Genomic DNA, 8,286 nt, shown 5'->3' with positions numbered 1-8,286 from the left:
TTAAATGAGTTTTGTAAATTATAGATGCCCCGAAGTAGTCAAACATTTTTCGATCAAAATTTCGGACAGAGGAAACTGCGGTCGACCCACGACTGACCCTGGAGTTGACTGTGCACCTTGTTTCATGGAACCAAGGTACATGGGTATCCACGGTCTGACCTGCGGTCGACCGTGGACCCAGCCGTGCTCTTCGAATGTTTTTTAATGATTCATTTGACTTGTCTATTTTGTGTAATGGTCGTTTGCTAGAGATTGTGTAGGTTTGTGAACTTGTGTTGTTCTATACGTTGTTTAAGCACATAAAACTTGACGTCATCATCAAAATAAAGTGGTTAACATTTGAATATTATCATTGGATCACTAACCAACAAAGTTGGATGCAAGTGGGTCTTTAAGACTAAACTTGATCCAGATGGAAACGTCGAATGTTACAAAGCTCGTTTGGTTGCGAAAGGGTACACTCAAAAAGAAGGCATTGATTACAAGGAAAATTTTCTCATGTATCGAGAAAAGACTCCCTAAGGATCGTAATGGCCTTAGTAGCTCATTTTGACTTGGAGTTACAACAAATGGACGTCAAAACAGCTGTTCTTAATGAGATATATGAAGATGTTTTCATGGCTCAACCTCAAGGTTTTATATCTGAAGGCCAATAACACTTTGTAAACTAAAGAAATCTATTTATGGGCTTAAGAAAGCTTCTCGTCAGTGGTACTTAAAATTTGATGATGTAATGAAAAAACACAACTTCATCAAATATCAGGTAGATCAATGCGTGTACCTCAAGTTGAGTGGGAGCAACTTTATTTAACTTGTGCTTTATGTTGATGGTAACCTTTTGGCAATTAAATAATGTTGATTTGTTGCATGAGTTATAGCATTTTCTTTCTAGAAACTTTGACATGAAAGATCTTGGTGAAGCCTCTTATGTTATAGGAATTGAAATACACCGAGATTGTGCCAATGGGACATTAGGATTGTCTCAAAAGGCATATATTGAACGTGTAGTAAATAAGTTCAATATGAAACAATGCTCCTTTACAGTGCTCTCGTGGTTAAGGGTGATGTTTTCAGATCTCATCAATGTCCGAAAACTGAGGTTGAAACTGAAGAAATGAAGCGACTTCCTTATGCTTCCATAGTAGGAAGTTTGACGTATGCCCAAGTATGTACTCGACCAGATATCGTGTATATATGTGGCATGTTAGGAAGATTTCAATCTAATCCTGGCCTACATCATTGGAAAGCTGCTAAGAAAGTATTGCGATATCTTCAAGGAACGAAGGAGTACAAGTTAACCTACACTAGATCCGAAAACCTTGAAGTCATTGGATACTCGAATTCAGACTTTGCAAAATGCAAAGATACTAGTAGATCGACTATGGGGTATATTTTCATGTTGTCAGGTGGGCCGATTTCTTGAAAGAGTCAAAAGCAAGTGCTAACGATGACTTCAACGATGATGGCTGAGTATGTTATGGTTTATAATGCGACATGTCAAGAAATGTTGTTGAAAAACTTGATCACTAGACTTAAAATTGTTAATTCCAACTCAAGGCCATTGAAGATTTATTGCGATAAATAACGCAGTCATGAGCTTCTCGAACAGTAACAGTTCGACTGGAGCTAGTTTATACCTCGATACAAATTACTAATTCGTACGTGAAAGAGTGGAGGAACAACATATATGCATCGAGCACATTAGAACTCATGAAATGCTTGCGGATCCGCTAACTAAAGTTTTACCACCCATTTTATTTTACATGTCACGTTACTAAAATGGGTTTTTGTCGAGACCTTACATGATGTTGTAGTTAGTGTACTATTTCATGATAACATTTAATTCTTAATGAAAGCGCTTTATGACAGCATCCTTCATTATAATGCCTTGTTTGTCTATATTTACTTAAAATGTGTACACTTAATTTCATTATAAATAAACTAATGTTGTGTACCACATTATGCTCTTGTCATTTTGGCTTAAAGAAATCATATATTTTATATTATTACCATTAGTATAATTGAGGGGGTCCCGTGTCAAACGCGACACGTGTAGGCTGTATCTTTTTGCTTTGGTGCTATATGAGATTATGATAATTAAGATAAACTTGGTCAACTTAATTTTTGTTTATCTAAAATGGTAACTCGGTCAAGTGGGAGAATTTTGAACGTATTCCATATTATGACCCATGTACCATTTATAACAATACTCCCCTTAAATATGCCTAAATGAAAATAACTACCCTAATTAATTAATTTTCAGTTATTTAATGGAAATAACTGTAATAACTAAATATAAATATTAGGGCGTGACTTTTCTTTTACAATATCATATCACGTATTTTCTCTAGAACACCAATTACTCTCAAGAGAATAAATCCTTTGCTCCATTGGAATATTGATATCAGTACTTGAATTGATCAACCCTAATTTGATTAAGGCTTCATAATCAAACTCAAAATCGATTTTTCCATCATCAAGTAAGTTTTACTTTAATGTTCTTGATATTGATTTGTGATTACATGTTAGATTGATCTGTATGATGATAAATTAATCAATACAGGCTGGTGTTGACAATGCAGATGAAGATCAACATTCATGTATGTGACGACCCGGAAATTTCCGACTAAATTTAAACTTTATCTTTATATTATTCTAAAACGATAAGCAATGTTTGTTAAGTTAAACCTCAAGGATTTTAAACTATGTTTATACATTCATTTAAACCTCGACCAAATTCCAATGATTCACGAACCATTAAATGAACATATATGAATATGTATGTATATGTGTATATGTTATAAATTGAAAATGTCAACAAAGTATTTAAACATATAATGCTTTATATGAACGTATTTGTTTCAATATGATTATCGACGAAATTAAAAAAAAAATATTAAATGATTGAATTATCAGAAACATTGAATTATGATTACAAGTCTCTGTTGAGAGGTCCACTATGATTTGAGAAAATCTATTCCTCTTAACGATATTCGGAATAATTTGTAAAGCTATTTATAAATAAAAATAAAAAGTGTCATTTACGAAAGTTAGACAAAAGCTAGTGGAAAATTGGTTTCCATAATATTCTATTAATCTATTTTTAAACGTACAAAAACATTTTCAGTTTAAAAAGAACTTTATTATTAAAACGTATATAACTTTTATAAATATCTAGAATCACTTTTGACAACTCATTACTTAACCAGTATAATAAATATAACGATATTTATATTTTATTTCATTAAATATATATAACGATTTAAATTAATATTATATATATTTATACGCGTATTATACATACATAGTTTTTATACTTTTACTATACTTTAACTTTACCTTTACTTTACTTTTACTTTACTTTAACTTTAATAATTCACTTTAATAATTCATACTTTAATAATTCACTTTAATAATTCATACTTTAATAATTCACTTTAATAATTCATACTTTAATAATTCACTTTAATAATTCATACTTTAATAATTCACTTTAATAATTCAAAAATCTATTATAAATAGAATTCAATAGGTTTCATTATTTCATAGAAACTTGAAAATATATTTCTCTAAACTCTCTCAATCAATTTATATATATATATATATATATATATATATATATATATATATATATATATATATATATATATATATATATATATATATATATATATATATATATATATATATATATATATATATATATATTTGCTCTGTATTATTTCAAGATATTATTAGTATACATAAAATATTACGATGGAGTGATGTCCGAGTGATTTCAAAATAGTTTTTTGAATGAGTCGAAGCTAAGGAAATTATGGGTTATAGCTATGGAGGTGATGTGTATGGTTCATGGGTATGCTCGTGAGGTCAATCTAGTGTTTATCATCTCCGTTGCGTCTACGTACTTTCCTGCAATATTGAATCTCAATATTGATACGTGAGCACTCAAACTTAACTTTTATATATCAATAGTGTATCCCTGAGTAGTGCTCGAGTATATAGGATTATGCATGCTTGTACATTCGATATTGTCCTTAGATAGGTTTGTTGAATCCTGAATTAGATACATATGCTACTGAGATAGGGTATATGATATGCATGTCATTGGAAAGCTAGCGAAAAATTAAGAACTTTTCATTTAGATATCGAATGGTTTCGATGAACGGATTAGAAGTTATAGTCAACTGAATTTTAGTATTATTGTTAAAATGATTATTATTACTATCGTCGTTATTATTTTAATAGAAATATCATTGTTATTATAAAATATCATTATTACTATTATGTTAGTATTATCATTTTATCATAATACCATTTTTAGTAAATATAAATATTGTTATAGAATAATAATAACTATTATTACAAAATAATACAACTTTTACTTATTATTATTATGATCAATATTATTTTATCAAATAAATAGGGGATACAAAGATATTTTTCACCATGCGTAATATAATTACATTAATAATACTTACCACTATAGTTTTATGATATTAAGTGAACTTTATAAATTTTACTACTTAAGATATATAAAAGTATATATTATATATAAACGTTAATATAATTTTTTATTAATAAATGACTTTTATTATTATAAAATCTAATAAATATATTTAAATATATAAAACGACTATAGTTAAGTTATATAATAAACACGTATAAATTTTAGAAGTCATTTTGGGTCAAGTTGACTTTTGTTGACTTTTGCATATTAGTCTCGAGCATTAGGATTGTGGTACACTATGACTTGACCAAAAATTGTTTGACAAATATTGACCAACATATAAATATATATAATTAATATAGGTTCGTGAATCCGAGGCCAACCTTGCACTTGTTAAATGACGTTATATGTATTTTTACTACGAAATACAGTATGGTGAGTTTCATTTGCTCCCTTTTATATATATTTTTGGGACTGAGAATACATGCGCTGTTTTTATAAATGTTTTACGAAATAGGCACAAGTACTAAAACTAATTCTACGTGGGTTTAAACCAGAAATATACCCTTAGCTTGGTAACATTAAACTACTTGTCTATGTACGGTAGGCGCGAATCCTAAAGATAGATCTATTGGGCCTGACAAACCCCATCCTGACTATGGGATGCTTTAGTACTTCGAGGTTATTTTAAACACACCTGATCTGATGTACTTCATAGGGTAAAACATGAACGTTAAGGCTTGTTACTGGGTGCCTACAACTTATAGAATACTTTTATACACTTGCGAGTGTACATATATTTATAAACGAAAATCTTGTGGTCTATTAATATATTGAAATGATTGTTATGATAAACCTATGAACTCACCAACCTTTTGGTTGACACTTTAAAGCATGTTTATTCTCAGGTATTAAAGAAATTTTCCGCTGTGCATTAGCTCATTTTAAGGATATTACTTGGAGTCATTCATGGCATATTTTGAAAGACGTTGCATTCGAGTCATTGAGTTCATCAAGATTATTATTATGTCAATTATAGTTGGATGTATTATCAAATGGTGTGCATGCCGTCAATTTTTGTTGTAACGAAAGTTTGTCTTTTAAAAACAAATGCAATGTTTGTAAAATGTATCATATAGAGGTCAAATACCTCGCGATGTAATCAACTATTGTGAATCGTTTATAATATATATGAACGGGTCCTTTCAATGTATCCCACCCATTATGTGTTGCAAGTATATATTACACAGAATAAGTAAATAATTATTGTTGAGGATAAGGTATTATTATTCAATTTAATTTTCATATATATGGATAATATATGTGTATAGCGATATTCATATCTTAAAATTACATTTTATATCTGTTCTTGTCATATGCATACTTTCAAACATTTGATCGATGACTTGATGTTCAAATTATTTTTTTTATTTAGAAAGCGTCCTTTATGATCATTATTCCATTGATTTTGGTTAATCGATCACTTTCCTTTACATCTTCTTCTATTTTCATCTTCACTTGATTATGTATATAACATTTACTATTTATAGATATAAACCTAATCTGCTTGGGGCATTATTTGTTCTGATATAAACTTTGCCTTAATATAGTGTGCAACAACTTGAAGACAAGTAGCATTGTATAATTCATCAGTTTGACCAATGTTTGTTAAGAGCATAATGTGCACATCGTTTTTAAGGACTAACTTATTTCTAGGGAGTCACGATGCTTGAATACCATTGGTAAAGTCAATTATATAAAGATCTTTGTCAACAATAGCATGAGCCCTTCAAAAAGATTATATCATGAGATTTTTGACATTAATGACTGCGAATTTGTAGCTAAAATGTTCTCCATTTTCACATTGTTTATAAGATAGTGGTATTGTACTAACTTCAAAATTGACCTGTTTTATCAAAAACAGGTTTTCAACTTGGTACACATGACTTGTCAGACATTAAGAATAGTCCAGCTCAACCCATTTACAAGCAAATGGGTGGAAATTCCCTTAAAGTTCGTTTAGATTTATTTCGCTATATGAGAAATGCTATGCTTACTAATTTCAAATTTTCTTAAAATGTGAGATCATATGATTGAGTTGATTTAAGTTATGCTACCTACAATTATAATACTCTAAAGTGGTTTATGGGTCAAAGAACTTAACATTCATCAAACACTACAATTGAACTAATCTAATATTTTTTTTACCATTGTTGTTGGTTTTCTTGGATTCATTTTGGTGAGTTGGTAATTATGTCATACGAAGCATATAAAATCCGTCTTATAAAGATGATGCATGTTTATGTTGTCAAGAATACATGTATCTGTTATACCCATATGAAATATCATGATTTCTAATTATTCAAGCCTTGATTTAGAAGATTACACATTTGCTGGTATTATTTTATTTGGGCCAAATATTGACATACGCGACCAGTTAAAGTGTCTCTTGTGATGACCCGGAAAATTTTGACTTATTTTTAACTAAAATTCTTAATATAATTTAATATTTCTGACACGATAAGCAAAATCTGTAAGGTTGCGTCTCAAAATTTTTGAACTGTTTTCATATATTCATTTACCTTCGACCATTTTCGACGATTCACGAACAACTATTTGTAAATATATATGTATATATATATATATATATATATATATATATATATATATATATATATATATATATATATATATATATATATATATATATATATATGTATATATATAATTAACAACGTAGTAAAATATATTATTAAAATATATTTATATATATATATGGATGCATATTTTTACATAAGATTAAATATAGCCTTGATATATTTATGCTATAAATAAAAGTCTAGTAGAAAATCATTAGATTGATGCTAAACGTGTGCACTTCATAATAATTGATTTCATTTTATTCTAAGAGTAGGTGGGCCAATTGAGTTTGAGTACATAATTGGTAAAATATAATAATATAAGTAAACTATTTAATAATGCATCATCATCTAAATTATTAATTAACTGATACATTATGATTTCCTATTTCTACTTTAAATATACATCCATCACCTTTAAATTTAACTATAGTAATAATAAATGAATTATCTAAAATTTAGAAAGTTAAAGAACATGAAGTGGATATCGAGCTGTCAAAAATTGAAATGTGGGGATGATGCCAAAACCCAATTATTTCATAGTTTTCAACAGAGTATAAACATCTAAAGATGTATAGTAGTTTGTTAACAAACAAATTCACTTCACACGTTTACACCTTTTGATTTTCATACAATTGTATCTGTGTTTGTTTCTTTTGATATATGCATATATAACTAATATATATCTAGACATTCAAGCCTACTACCCTTACTACTTGCGTGAATCATGACTCTTCCATAATCATAATTAGATATAATATAATATAATATATATACATTATCACAACTGTAGTGACCCTAACTTTTCCATGTTTATATATATATTAAATGAAATTGTTATTTACATGATTAAGTGTTTCCAACATGTTAAGCAATCAAACTTGTTAAGACTTGATTAATTGAAATAGGTTTCATATAGACAATTGACCACCCAAGTTGACCGGTGATTCACGAACGTTAAAACTTGTAAAAACTATACGATGACATATATATGGTTATATATATAGTTAACATGATTTTATTATAAGTATGTATCTCATTAGGTATTTTAACAATGAGTTATATACACAAAAATGAGACTATTAATTTAAGAAACTCGAAAACGATATATATAACGATTATCGTTATAACAACGTCTTACTAGCTACATATGAATCATATTAAGATATTGATACACTTGGTTAATTATATTAAATG

This window comes from Rutidosis leptorrhynchoides, chromosome 10, assembly GCF_046630445.1.
Source record: "Rutidosis leptorrhynchoides isolate AG116_Rl617_1_P2 chromosome 10, CSIRO_AGI_Rlap_v1, whole genome shotgun sequence".
Lineage (NCBI taxonomy): Eukaryota > Viridiplantae > Streptophyta > Magnoliopsida > Asterales > Asteraceae > Rutidosis > Rutidosis leptorrhynchoides.
Note: the sequence above shows the minus strand (reverse complement) of the source record.